Source organism: Diprion similis, chromosome 11 (genome assembly GCF_021155765.1).
Source record: "Diprion similis isolate iyDipSimi1 chromosome 11, iyDipSimi1.1, whole genome shotgun sequence".
Lineage (NCBI taxonomy): Eukaryota > Metazoa > Arthropoda > Insecta > Hymenoptera > Diprionidae > Diprion > Diprion similis.
This window is the reverse complement of record NC_060115.1, coordinates 9184176-9197902: the sequence shown is the minus strand read 5'-3', so window position 1 is coordinate 9197902 and position 13727 is coordinate 9184176. Positions and strand designations below refer to the sequence as shown.

The window sequence follows — 13727 nt, the reverse complement described above, 5'->3', positions numbered from 1 at the left end:
GATAAATTATTACGTTATGGATCGTGATCATTGGATTGAATATAAATGTCAAGAAAGAAATAACGATTAAAGTGGTAAAACGTGTTTCTTCGGAAAGTCGAAAAAAAAATTTAAAAAAAAAATGAAGAAACTGAAAAAAGTGAGAAATCAAATGACCGCGATCTTCCACACAACAACGTAGATCCCTCATTTTTTCACATATAATAATCTCTCTTTCATCCCAAAGAAACTTTGCATAGAATATCAGGGTGAAAAATCGTAGATTATTTATTTATTTTTTTTTCCCTCAAATACCCTAATATATATATATATATATACATAATAAAACATCAAGTACACAGGACGATGAGTGTATAATACGACTTAGGTACGCATGATTCGCGCAGCGCGTGTTACGATAGCAATCTCGTCGTATCGTAAACTTCCTGTAGGTCACATATAAGGAAGGAAACACGCTTCTGAATAGCACGTCAAGTTATGCACCGAGAGACGTAAGTAAGTAAGCAAGCAAGTAAGCAAGCAAGCAAGCAAGCAAGCAAGCGAGTGAGTGTAAGACCGTAAGTATAAGCAACGAGTTTTCTTGCGCAATCGGTGTTGGAGTTTCGCGCAAAGAGAGAGGCCGATAGACCGACGACACGTCAAATCGCTTTGCTCGCACGCACGCACGCACGAATACCGCGTCAGTATTAACGTGGGTGTGAAGTGAAGTGAAGTGAAGTGAAGTGAAGTGAAGTGAAGTGAAGTTGTTGCAGGCGTATAAATCGGCCGTGTGTGTTACGATGAACACGCGAGTGTGTTTCGCACTTTCTCCCCGCGCTTCGAGAAGCAGATTTCCAGCATTCGCTGCACGCTGCGCAATTGCGAGGGTGGCAGCAGCATTTCTCTCGGTCCAGTGATCGGCCGATTTTCACTTTGCATATTCAACGCGTTTATTTTTGCAGGCGGTGCAATTTATTGCGGCACGTGTATATACATTTATATATATAAGTATATTAATTTTTACACCATTTATACGCTACTGTACGTATAATCGAGAAAAAAGCAAAGAAAGTGAGTTTTGCAGAAGAAACTGAGAATTTGGAAAAAACAACCAAGAAAAAAAAAAATAAAATAAACTAAATAATCTCACAATTTTAATACGTATAATTTTCACTTATCGTTAAGAATCATTACCGTGAAATGATGCCAAAAAAAAAAAAGAAACAAAGAAAGAAAAACTCATAAAATAAACGCAATGCTGTTAATACCACGATCTGCTTTGTAAAGATCTTTAGATAGACTTGCACGTAAATTAAATTAATTGGATTTTTTTTATTTTTTATTTTTTGTCAGGAAGACTTGCCTCAGTAATCATCTCCGTAAATGATATTACATTATATCGTTACGATATAAAAAGAGAAAAGGTGGAATAATAAAATATGAATCCAATATATATATATATATATATATATATATATATATATATATATATATATATATATAAGTGGTAAATTAATTAATCATGCCTGATTAAATGAAAAAACTAATTATACGAAACTCAGATGAACAATTTTAAAAAGTTTCTTTACGACTCGCCAAGTGCCCCAATTAATGTTTCTACAATTTTTTGTGTGTCTTTTGCAGAAAATTGTTTTTTTTTTCAATCTGGAAAAGAGAGAACGAAACGAAGAATGGCAAAAAATTACTACGGCGACGAAAATATGCCTAAAAAACAGTTGAAAACAGTCGACCAACGTACGCAGATAAAAATTGTCGTTAAATTTCCGAAAAGGATCGGTTTATTTTCTTTCATTTATCTAAAGATCATCACAAGATAAAGAAACTTGCAAAACAACCAAAAATAAATAAATAAATTTAAAAAAAATTAATAATACAAGTTATGCTACAAGAAGTCAACAATTTTCATCAACTAGTGAATCGAGATGATTTCTTCAATGAGATAATAGGCGTTATCGAAAGGAAAAAAACCAGTCTTTTTTTTTTCTTATCTCAACACTCAATGGACGACGATAGAGTTAAATTTGCAATGAATTGAAAATTGAATTCCGTAACACGTCGTGGTTACATGTTGAGCCGATTTGTCGAGTACAAGAAGCTGTGCAAACCGACCGGTTGAATCATGCTGCAGGGTGAAAAGTATAAATAAGAAGAGAAAAAAATTAAGCACAGCGCATACACACAAAGATTATTATAATAAGCGAGATTCACCTACTTTTGTATTATTATTATTATCTATAATAATAATAATGTATAATAATAAGCTATATTTCATAAATTATTATTTCAGCTCTGTCCAGTCATGCAAGACACCAGAGATTAAAATATTTACGTTGCAAGTGCCGATCATATTTGTCTCATATCAAGGAAGTGGAATATTTTACGTAATATTGTGTTTCCAAGAAAATGATAATTATAAATAATCGAAACAAGGAAGTACAAGTTCATTGGTGGTTCGAGTAACATTGCGGAATAGATAATTATACAAAGAATTAATTAGGTTAATCTAATTTTACGTTATCGGTCAACCGATTCTTAACATTTCGTTTTTTTTACGTATTAGACACAAATTGTTTACGAATAAAGTTTCAAATCGCGATTGGCTATCGATAAAATGTAAAAACGAGAAAAAAATAAAAAACAACAACAACAACTAACGAAGCTGAAATCTCATACGAGCTTATATATACCTACTATTTGTAAGTATGACGAAGAAACTACAATTACGAGATCGGCTGGCTGGCTGGCTGGCTGGCTGGTGTCTGATGATTATAAAGAAAGATAATAAACGTGAACTAACGCTTAGCAAAGTTTTCTTGTTTCATTATTTTTTTATTTTTTTTTTCTACAGATATATATGTAACATGGTGTAACATAACGTCAAGTTATATGAATAAATATACAGACAAAGCTGAATGTTATTTTAAGGAATTATAAATCCAACGAGTTTAATTATTCGCAATCGAGTACAATGACCGGAAAAATTAAATCAAGTATTAAAATTTAAAAGAAAAACCGCAAAAATAAACGAAAATTCTACACGTATTTAACAAATAAAATATATTTTTCAAAACTTATTTAACATCGGTATAAGTACAGTATATATGTAATATTTTTTTAAACATCAATATCAGCTGTACTCGATATTAATAAATTAATTGTCATCTTTTTATTCCCACAAAGAATTATTATTTATATATAATTAAATTCACATCTGATTTACAAATTTACATATTACATTTTATTTACCGCCACAAGTTTTCTGTCTTTTTTCAAAATTTTACCGAGCATAAACTGATTAGTATTTGTGATATTTACATTGATTTCGGAAAGAATTAAGTGGAATTGAAAGAAAAAAAAAATGCTAAGCGTTGTTCGCGTTAGAATCATTTTCACTGATTTATTTATACACTTACTATCATCGAGTAACAACATGTAATATATATATATATATATCTAGGTATACACATCCGTATATTCTAGCAACGAACGAACGAACGAACGAACGAACCAACAACTTATGTACACGTCATTCGGGAATAAGAGGGGCTATAATAATAGGTACGACGCAAAGAAGAGAAGAGAAGAGAAGAGAAGAGAAGAGAAGACAAGAGTTCGATAACACTGTAAGGCTGAATTCCACGTGCAGCCCCGAAAGTTCGTTCGAACATTTGATTAGAGGTCAGAACAACGGTCGACAGGTTCATGGCCCAATCAAAGAATAAAACAACATACGAGTACCACGCGGTTCCGAGATCTTTTTCGGATAAAGGATTTAGATAGATAGATCCGATCCGATCCGATAACGATTCCATTTTTTCCGCCTGTCGCGACGAAAAACAACAAAAGTAAAATTGACGGTTAAACAGACAAGGAATCAATAAAAAAATATACATACGTATAATAATAATAATAACAATAATAACAACAATATGATATTGATATGAAAGGGTGGAAATAAAATAAAAATAATGCGCAACTTCCGATAAATTTTTGTTTCTCATCAAGTTTTTGTGCCTTCATTTTAATGACGATTTCAGACCAAATTGTTTTTTTTTTTTTTTTTATCGATTTCTATTTCATTTGTTGGTTACTCCGAAAAACTTTACGAGTTGATTCAAAACTTTGTCGACAATTTATATCCAGAGGTTTTTTTTCTTTTGACAACCAGTAGGGAGTAGACACCCCGTATAAATATCTCACAATTAGTTTCTTCCGTTCCTCTCTCTCTCTCTTTCTCTCTCTCTCACACACATTATACTTGCTTTGTATCTATTTTGCCCCAAAGTGTTTTAGGGCATAAAATATACGATCTATCTATCTATCTATCTATCTATCTATCTATCTATCTCTAATCATTGCACGTGCGCTAAAGTAAAAAAAAAAAAAAGAAGAGGGGAAAAAAAAAACGCACGTGTAAAAATAAAACGAAGTCAGAAAAACCGAGAGCGATAGTAAAAAAAAGATACAGAGAAATAGTATACGGACGGAAATGAAAAATAAATGAAAAAATAACGAAATCCGGAGAGGCGCCGAGAATTTGGATATATTTATTTTCATTCCGCTTTCGTTCTCTTCTCCTCTTCCTCCTCCTCCTCATCCTCCTCCTCCTCATCGACGTCCTCTACCATTTCATTCCTTCAGGCTGCGTTGCGCACATCGCCGCCTCAATCCGATTAATATTGTATTCAGAATCCAGAAAGATTCGACAGAGTTTCTCGAGAATATCAAAAGGGGATGAGGAAAACTTGACGAATGATTTTTTTTAACGAGATAAATTTTATATTTAAATCAGCCTCAAATTATTGTATAATATACGACATTGAGCACGGGGGGGGGGGGGGGGGGATTCAAATCAAACATTTATCTCTCTCGCTCTGCGTCAACCGGAAATTATTCCTATGATTGAAAATGAGACTGAAGTTACAGTAACGTTGACGTAACGAAACATTGTGGGCTATTATTTTGCAAGTTTATAGTGACTTTAAAGTATTCATAAGTTTCCAAAAAAATGATCAATTTTTTCTATATATATATTATGATTTTATGAATTTCAAGCATTCGTGCAATTGCGAAATAACGATTTTCCAAAACGTTAATCATTACAACACAACCTTACTTATATATATATATATAGTGAGTTAGTTCCAAACTTTATAGAAACAGAAACTCGCAGAGAAAGACGATTATTTTGAGGTGAAATTTTCTAGTTTTAAGCTTGAAAGCCTGACGCCGTCCAAAAATACAACCGAGTTGTGTACATATCGTACCAAGTCCCGACGGTGTATGTATACACATACATGTATAGAATACAACAAATACACACACACACACACACACACACACACACACATACACACACGTGACATACGTTGTAGGAAGGATGGGTCGACGACACGAGTCAATAGTCATTACGTACGTGCAACAACCTTTTTACTACGTTACGACGACGACGCCGAGGCTGATACTGATGAACATGATCATGATGATGATGATGATGATGATGACGATGCGTACCTTGTAAAATACCTCGGGCACGTTTTACAATGTCCGGTTAAAACCAATCTTCACAGGTTTTCGCAGCCGTGTTAAACCGTGCGATTGTGCGGTTAGTTTTTTTTTTTTGTTTTTGTTGTATTGCATAATTTTTTTCATCTGTATTTCTATTCTTTTACGGAGAAAATGTAGAAGGTCGAAATTTTTCTTAGAATGAAAAAAAAAAGAAAAAATAAAAAAAAAAAAGGGTCGAGCTTGAAGTCGGAACAGAATTTCTTACCTCCCACATTTCGTATCAAAACACACTTGACGATATTGAATTGAAAATATTTCTCAGCGATTTCGGTGTTCAATATTTCGAAGAATAACTTACTTTTTATTCCACTTTCAGTAGGTATATATATATATATATAGCTTGTTTCGTTATTATTTACGAATAGATTCTTACATTTACAGTGATGGAGTATTTTTTGTTGGGCATATTAGTCGAGCCTGATTCGACTGATCGAAATAAACAATGAAATAAATAAAAAATTATAGCGTTACGTGTATTGGAAGGTAATCATTTGAAATATTAACCTACGAGAGTCATTTTCGAAAAGGAATATAAAAACTTTTCTATCCAACGACGATTAAACGAGGATTCAACCACCCATTGAAATCGATCAAACGACATTTCTTTACTTTTAAATAGATCGCATAATTTCTGCAAAACGATATTCAACAAGCGTGTGTTCCTACTTTCTGTCTCAATCGTTAAAGCTCGATACTCAAGCTAATATTCAGAAATATTTTCCCACGTTTTTGGCAACCTTTCTCCCCATCGTATTCAGCATTTATTAGTTTCATCCTCGATATCGCATTCCGCAATTCATTTGTGTGTGCCCTCGACGGTTTATTCGGTCGAAATTCCAAGAAGATGGGAAAGGAAAAAAAAAAAAAAATAAATAACAAGATTCCGGGAATCCGTGTTTATCTCGTTATTCGCTCATTAATGGCTGCAATGTGAGAATGTGAGAGTAAAAAAGAAAAGAAAAGAAAAATAAATAAATAAATAAATAAATAAATCCTCGCTTGTCTTTGAAAAGTTACGTACGAGGAAGAAAGAACGAATTACCCGAGATTCGTTAAACCTTGGTAAAAAAATAAGAAAATAATAATTTTATCACGATGTATCGTCGTACGATAACGCTACTAACTAATTTAAACCTCGTCAAAAATGCTAGACAGAAAAAAAAAAAAATAGATTCTAACATTTTCGCAGTAAGACATCAAAATTTCGTTGTTCAATCTTACAAACTAACTTCCAACGCCAGTCAAGTACAGTAAAATTGATAAAAATGCATCGCGTCTAAGCGCAGGAAGAAAATAAACAAAAATTTAGTCGTTCCGTCGGATGTTGACGTTTCTTTCGTTGTCCTGCAATGAAAAAAAAAAAAAAAAAAAAAAAAAAGGTGCAGAGGGGGGAGGAGGGAACCAATCGCTTCGAAATAATAATATCAAATATTCATAACATATATAATATCCCTCGTCCTCGTATATATATATATATATATATATAGAAGAGATAAGGGATTCATCTCTCGATGCCGCCCGGCGTTGTTGTCACCGACAGGCAATAGCTATAGAGTAAAGAAAGAAAGAAAGAAAGAAAGAAAGAAAGAAAAAAAGAAAGAAAGAAACACGTGGGCAGAGATCGATTTGGTTGTTACTCACCGTATATACGAGGATAATCCGCAGCCAGAGAACAAAGGGACAACCGGAATGGCACAAAACCCAGTGAATATTTGGTGAAGAAGAGACGATACGAAGAGAGAGAGAGAGCTGGAAGCCAGCAGCCGTTTACATCGAAATATATTCGTTGATACGAATATTATAGAGGATAGTTTTAAGAAAAAAATAGAGTTTATTTCCGGTCTTCTTTGTTTTTTTTTGTTTTATTTATTTATTTTATTTTTTTTTAAATTTAATTTAATGAAAAAATATTTATTTTTTACGTATCAGCCACTGCGGAACAAACGATTTACGGACACTGGTTTTGTTTAAATAAAGCTTTGATGAAAGCACACTGGTCAAAGAATTTAACAACAACAACAACAAGAACAACAATAGTAACAACAACTGGTCATCGTCGTTATACTCCTCACTGGATTTCTATGTATATCCTTTCTTCTTATATCATTCGTGAAGATATTATAGAATTTTATATTTTATTTCATCGTGGATTATATATATCACGCTTCGGTGTAGTGTCGTTATTAAAAAAAATTTCTTTAACACGAAATATTTATCTTTCTTCTTTATAACAGGTTAGGGAGGATGAATGAAACGAATCAAAGAATTCCGGTAAACGTTTCTCACACTCGCAAGTCGAAAGAAGATCGATTTTTTTTCTTCCAAGGATTTATCAGAATTAGCCGTAGAAATTAATAAACATTAACAGCAATAGATTCGTTCAGTGATTAAACGATGCACGATGAATAAGATTTATAATAAACTCACGTACGTTTCTCGTCACCTTAGCGTAATTAGAAGGCCGAGGATCTCGTGTCTCGAGTTTTTTTTTGGTTAAAACGAAAAACGAAATATTGTAAAACAAACAGATGAGTGTAATTAAAACAAATGAAGAAAAAAAAAACAACACAACAAAATGAAGGAACGAAGGAGAAGCGCGACGCGGTTGGCCGAGAATTTTATCGGTCCGTGTTTTTAAAAATGGACAAACGAATACGCTCGGCACACACGAAAACACAAACACAAAAAAAAAAAAACCACACACACACACCCACCAACAGAAGCCAAGAATCCAAGAAGAAGACAAAAGACGGTGCAAAATAGTTCGTCAATTGTCGTCGTCGTCGTCGATGATAATGGCGGGATATTAAATCACTTTCACGTGGTACGTTTCCTTGTTTTAAAAATCCACTTTATACGCACCGAAATTCAAAACGGGGGTTCAAAATATTCCTCCCACCCCGAAAGGTAATTTGGATGTGTATTATTGACGGACGACACGAAATTATCTCTTTATGCTTGTGTGTCCTGTGTGTTATGGGGTTAAAAAAAAAAAATATATATATATATATATATATATATTTATTCCCCGTTATTTATTTATTTTTCTTTCTTTCTTCCTTCAGTGATATTTTTTTTTTCCAAAGAGCCTATGAGCGCGCGTACAAAACTCGTCGACTGCTTTTTCTGCTTCTGCTACTTCTACTTATGCTCATGTCTATCCTCTCGTGTGTATATCTATCGTTCCGTACCGTGGATAACGTGCGAACGATACCGCGGTCTGTTGGTAACTGAGTAAGCCTCGAATGAAACACGTTTAGCGCCGCAGGCCCGGCGTGAAGGGAGGGGGAATGCCGCGGCGGCGGAGGAGCAACTTTGGAGGGGCGAGGAGGAGGAGGAGGAGGAGGAGGAGGGGAAACCAACGAGCCGAACCACTTGGCCCCGCGCATTTCTCCTACTCACCCCCCCCCCCCACCTCCACTAAGCGTGGCTCCCCCCCCCCCCCCCCCCCCCCCCCACACACACACAACGCCGCAGCCGCCGACGCGAGACCGGGACGTATCAGCTCCCTGCATCTTTGTTCTCTCCCCGACTAAATCTCTCTCTCTCTCTCTCTCTCTCTCGCTCTCTCTCCTTTCTCTCTGTCGGTCTCTCGCTCTCTTCGTCTGTCCGCCTGTCTGCTAACCTTCTACACTCTCTGCAGCAGGCGTTTGTCTCGACTATCCTCGAGGACGCTATTATACACGCTCCTCGACCCGGTACTCCTGCTCCTTCTCGTGCCCCGATCGTCCTGGGCCTGTTTCTGTGATGATGATATTGCTGTTGATGTTGCTTTGCTCCCCCCCTTTTTGAGGTTCTTCGACTTTGGCGAATAAGCCTTATCGTCGCGCATGGTAGAGAAGAGATTTTGAAAATATGTATACCTGATATTTTGATTTTTAAGTTCTATGACTTTTTGTTTTTTTTTTTATAATCGCTGTGAGGGGGGATCGATGGTTGGCTTATAATACGTTCGGTATGTCGATTAAATTTTGCGGTAGATTCGGCTGCTGTATTGAATTTACGGTTTAACAATGGAAGATATTGATCGCAGATAAGAAATTTTTATAAACAAAGTTGTAGGGAATTAATTTTTTTGCAAGTCTAGTTATTATAATAGTTTTTGTCAAAAGTTCGAAACGGACTAGTTTAAGTTGATAACGATAAATTCTTCCGTATATTCAAGATGGCGGTCTATAGTATTACAGAATTTAGCAAAAATTTTGGATTTAAACTACCAATGACTTCCCCCCACCTCCTTCAACGATTACAAAAGACCAAAAATATCGATTTCAAAAGAGCTGATGTAGTGCCGACGTGATTTTAATGAGAATATGAATTATAATTAAGATTCTAGCGAGTTCTAGTCTTTATTATAAGTAAGATTTGATGTTCTGTCAATGATGCAGGAAACGTGGAAAATGGTGAAAAGTCTGGGATTTTTGTTCCACTTTGAAAAATTGTGGAAAGTTTAGAAACATTTTTGTCCAATATACGGAAAAACTAAAGGATTTGTATCGAAATACTTGCAGTCATTCCTGCGCAGCATGCTATTCTTGATTTAGTTTTGAAAGGACAATGAAAAATTTACGTGAAGAAGACAAAGTAATCAGAGTTTAAAGTAAATTAAACGAAATTTGTAGCGATCGAATATACTTTTTTCGTTCGTTATTGACATTTTAAAAGACACAAAAATTAGAATTGTGTTAAAATCAGCCAAAATTAGTGGCAACTCCGAATTACTTAACGTTTATTTAAGCACAGAGTTCTTTTTTTCCGTTGTTTTATGATTTCAAAAAACAGGTTTTTGTTTTATCATGCAACTGTTATGAACCAATTTTGGTAATCATGTGTCTAAAGATGTATTAAAAACAACTTGACTGTTCTTTTAAAATTTCATTAGTGACGTTTCCATGTGTACAAGCGTGAATAAACATTTATAGTAAGCTACGTATTCGTTTCAAGTTCACCAACACGACCAAAGATATGAATTCAACGTCTGGGCGAAAACGAGTTTGTAAAACTGGAATATAAATTAGCTAAGAATTAGAATTTCGTTTGAAATATTTCATAATTTTAGTCGAAATATATTCATAGGAAAAGTCTCTCAACGAGGTTGATTCTGTATAAACAAAACAGCTTATATACTTTTACCAAGGTTTGTAAACAAGAATTACGTATCCGCGCACTGCATTACAGAACAAACATCGCTGTTTGACTTTAAATGACGCTGCAGGAATACGGCAGTTGGCACAAGTTGGAATAAATTGCGGCTGGAAAAATTGGAAAATTACAATATTCACCTATGATAAAGTTGTAAGAAATATTACCAACAACCCTGAGTGAATTCGACGAATATTTATTGCTCACAGAAAATTCCGCATCTCTTCATCTAGGTGAGATCGTTGTTATGCTGTAGGCACGTAGTGAGACTCTTCAGAGTTTGTTTATTTATTTATTTTTCTGTTGGCCATTGGTCATCATTTGCAAATGTTTAAGTACACGAGTGAGGTATAAACGTGTCGATATCACTGCAGTCAGACTCGATCCAGCTAATCGTCCGAGTTTCTTAAACTCGTTTCTCATTTTCTGATCCCACACCCGCATAACAGCGTTCCGTCGATGGGGAAATTGTAATACATGGACAACGGCGTGACACATTCGTTTAATTTATCACCTATGCAGTGACAGTTTAAAAAATTACCGATGAACCGACTCGAGATAAATAATTGAGTAATAACGAGCGCCTCCACCGAAGCGGGTCAATTTATTATTTATGATCAAGTCTTATCGCAATTTCCTTTTTATATAGATAATCGAGGTGTGGACGGTTCGATCGAATCCTACAAATTAAATTATCAAAACTGAAAATAAATATTAACGATTTGTTCGAAACCATCCCTGAAGAATTTTTTCCTATTTTTAGTTGTAAAAAATGTTATGTACCACGAAATACTCTGATAATCGATTCTACGCGAATGTTTGTTTTTTATTCAAACATTATCCTTCGATTAAGGATTTAAACACTTGTTTCGAAGTGTAATATCACTTTAGAGCCTTGTTGGATAAAATATTTATGAAAAATCGATCAGAGCACTTCACGTTGTATAACATTTCGTAGAATATATGTATATAGTTGCGGCGACGTTATTGTAATATCGCTGCTATTCTACCCGGGGGTTCAATTTCGAAATAGAAATTAACCCCCCGCCGTTCGCGAGGTACTTTGATGTCGGGGTCAGGCTGCTGGCTGACTTTTTAACCTACATACCCGCAGCTACGACTTCGTTATACTCGTATCTAGGTACACGTATATCCAGACGTGAAGCCTAACTTAAGCTCGCGAGTTTCTCTTCAATTCCCATTTTCGTCAGAAGTTATAATCAGCGCATTTTACAAAATTCAGAAAAAATGAAAACTCGCACTTTACTGATCTTCGATTTCGGTTAACAAAAAAAATTCACGTTATACCATCGGGTTACCGAAGTTTGAAGTTGGGCAAGACTTCATCTTTCCATGAGAAAATATTTACCATTTTCACAAGGCCTTGTACTTGAAATTGATTTCTAAAAACAAGGACTGAATCCAATCTTCAAATCGGTCCAATCGGAAATCAGAACGATAAATTGCACGTCAAAAGTTGAGAAAAACATCATTTGAAATAGTTTGATTAATTTTCGGAATTCTTCAACAAAAGATACGGAGATTCTAGAGAAAATTTCTCTGTTGAACTACGTGAAGAAAAATACTATATTTTCTCATTTTTATAACTCTCTTCCGTTCGGGATGTTCAAATGTTACGTTCTTACAGATTTTCGTCAGCGAAGGTCTCGAGACCCTTGAGACCCTCGAGCTGCCGAAGAGTTTGCGCGGCGTTAAAACAGTTTCTCCATTAATAGTAGCTACTGGAGGGGCTACCGCAACTTGGGGTAAGAACTACCGGCGAACAGGGGACTTGGTGAGAGAGAGAGAGAGAGAGAGAGAGAGAGAGAGAGAAGCGATCAAGCGTGTACTTACAGGGTGTCCGTTTCTAAACTCATCATGAGCAGCAGTAAAACAATATCTCTAAAAACGAACCGCACCGCGGATTTTCAAAAAACAATCTCGTCTTTCGTGTGGTTATTCAAAAGTTTGCGGATTCGAAAAGAGAGGTTAAAAGCCAGGAATTCACTTGTGCCGATCTCTTCATCAGGATAATCTTATTAGGTACCTGTAGATGTCCGAGCCAAATTAATATTTAGTGTAATTCCCATAATTCTCTATTCGAAATTGATTTGTAGAGATGATGTATGCTTGCGGAGCTGATCAAACAAATCCATTCGCAAGTGACTATCTTAAAAGTCTAAAATCCCAAAAAATTACTAATTTTGATAACAGTTTCGCGTTTGCGGATCGATGAATCGAGAACGCGACACCGTGTACATAACGCAAGAGGGAATTCAGTTCCTGCATTTGAGTCGAGAAAAACTCCACTGCAGTGGCTCGGCTGAATTAAAACTGGAATAGGTACACTCGTACCTACACCGAGAAAACTCCAGGTTTTTTCCATCCCTCCCTCTCTCCCTCTCTCCCTCTCTCTCTCTCTCTCGACGCTGCCGCGTTACTTCACATCACAACGAGTAGCTCTATAGCCATGCTGCAGTACTTAATACTGATTGTGAATACTCGAGCCTACCTTCGCTGGTGCGTTCTGACCCTGCAGGGTACATATAAAAATTGTGGGGTGTATTACACAGAGTTGTATAATTTTTTGGGGTGGGTGAAACGTAACGCGCAAACTCAGGCTACCGGAGCGTATTTTGTGTGACTCGGAGTGAAAAAAATTTCGTTCTGTATAGTTTTTAGAAAATTGTCGTATCATTAGTAACTTTGTAATAATGGTTTAAATATATACCGTTCGATTGATTTTGGTACAAATAACTGTTTATCGTGTAATTATTATATTAGTTGGTACTACAGTTACCATTTACACTAATTAAATACAACACATTTTCATTTTGTACTCAGAACTGTGTTTTTCGCTTATGGTAAGATAGGAATGAAACTGGTAACCGGAACTCGGGATTTGGTTTGGTGCAGGATAGGAACAGTTTGGGATCGCGAGAGTTTGTTTAATGATTTAACCGGTTTACGATATCCTTGATTAGGGTGTCCTGGCGTTAGTTTTTCTTGTTTTTGCT

General features: G+C 35.5%; 1 protein-coding gene across 3 annotated transcripts in view; it reads right to left on the bottom strand.

Moving 5' to 3' along the window:
• The window catches only part of LOC124412232 (brain tumor protein), a 158390-nt gene that overhangs the window by 59165 nt on the left and 85498 nt on the right, over nucleotides 1-13727 (bottom strand). For 2 of the 3 annotated variants that reach the window (XR_006929775.1, XM_046891949.1), the window contains exon 1: nucleotides 7210-8002. The exons of the other annotated variant lie outside the window; for it this stretch is intronic. The gene's annotated coding sequence lies outside the window, so the exon portion shown is untranslated. Of the gene's footprint in view, nucleotides 1-7209; nucleotides 8003-13727 lie in introns of those variants that run through there. 3 annotated transcript variants of the gene reach the window in all.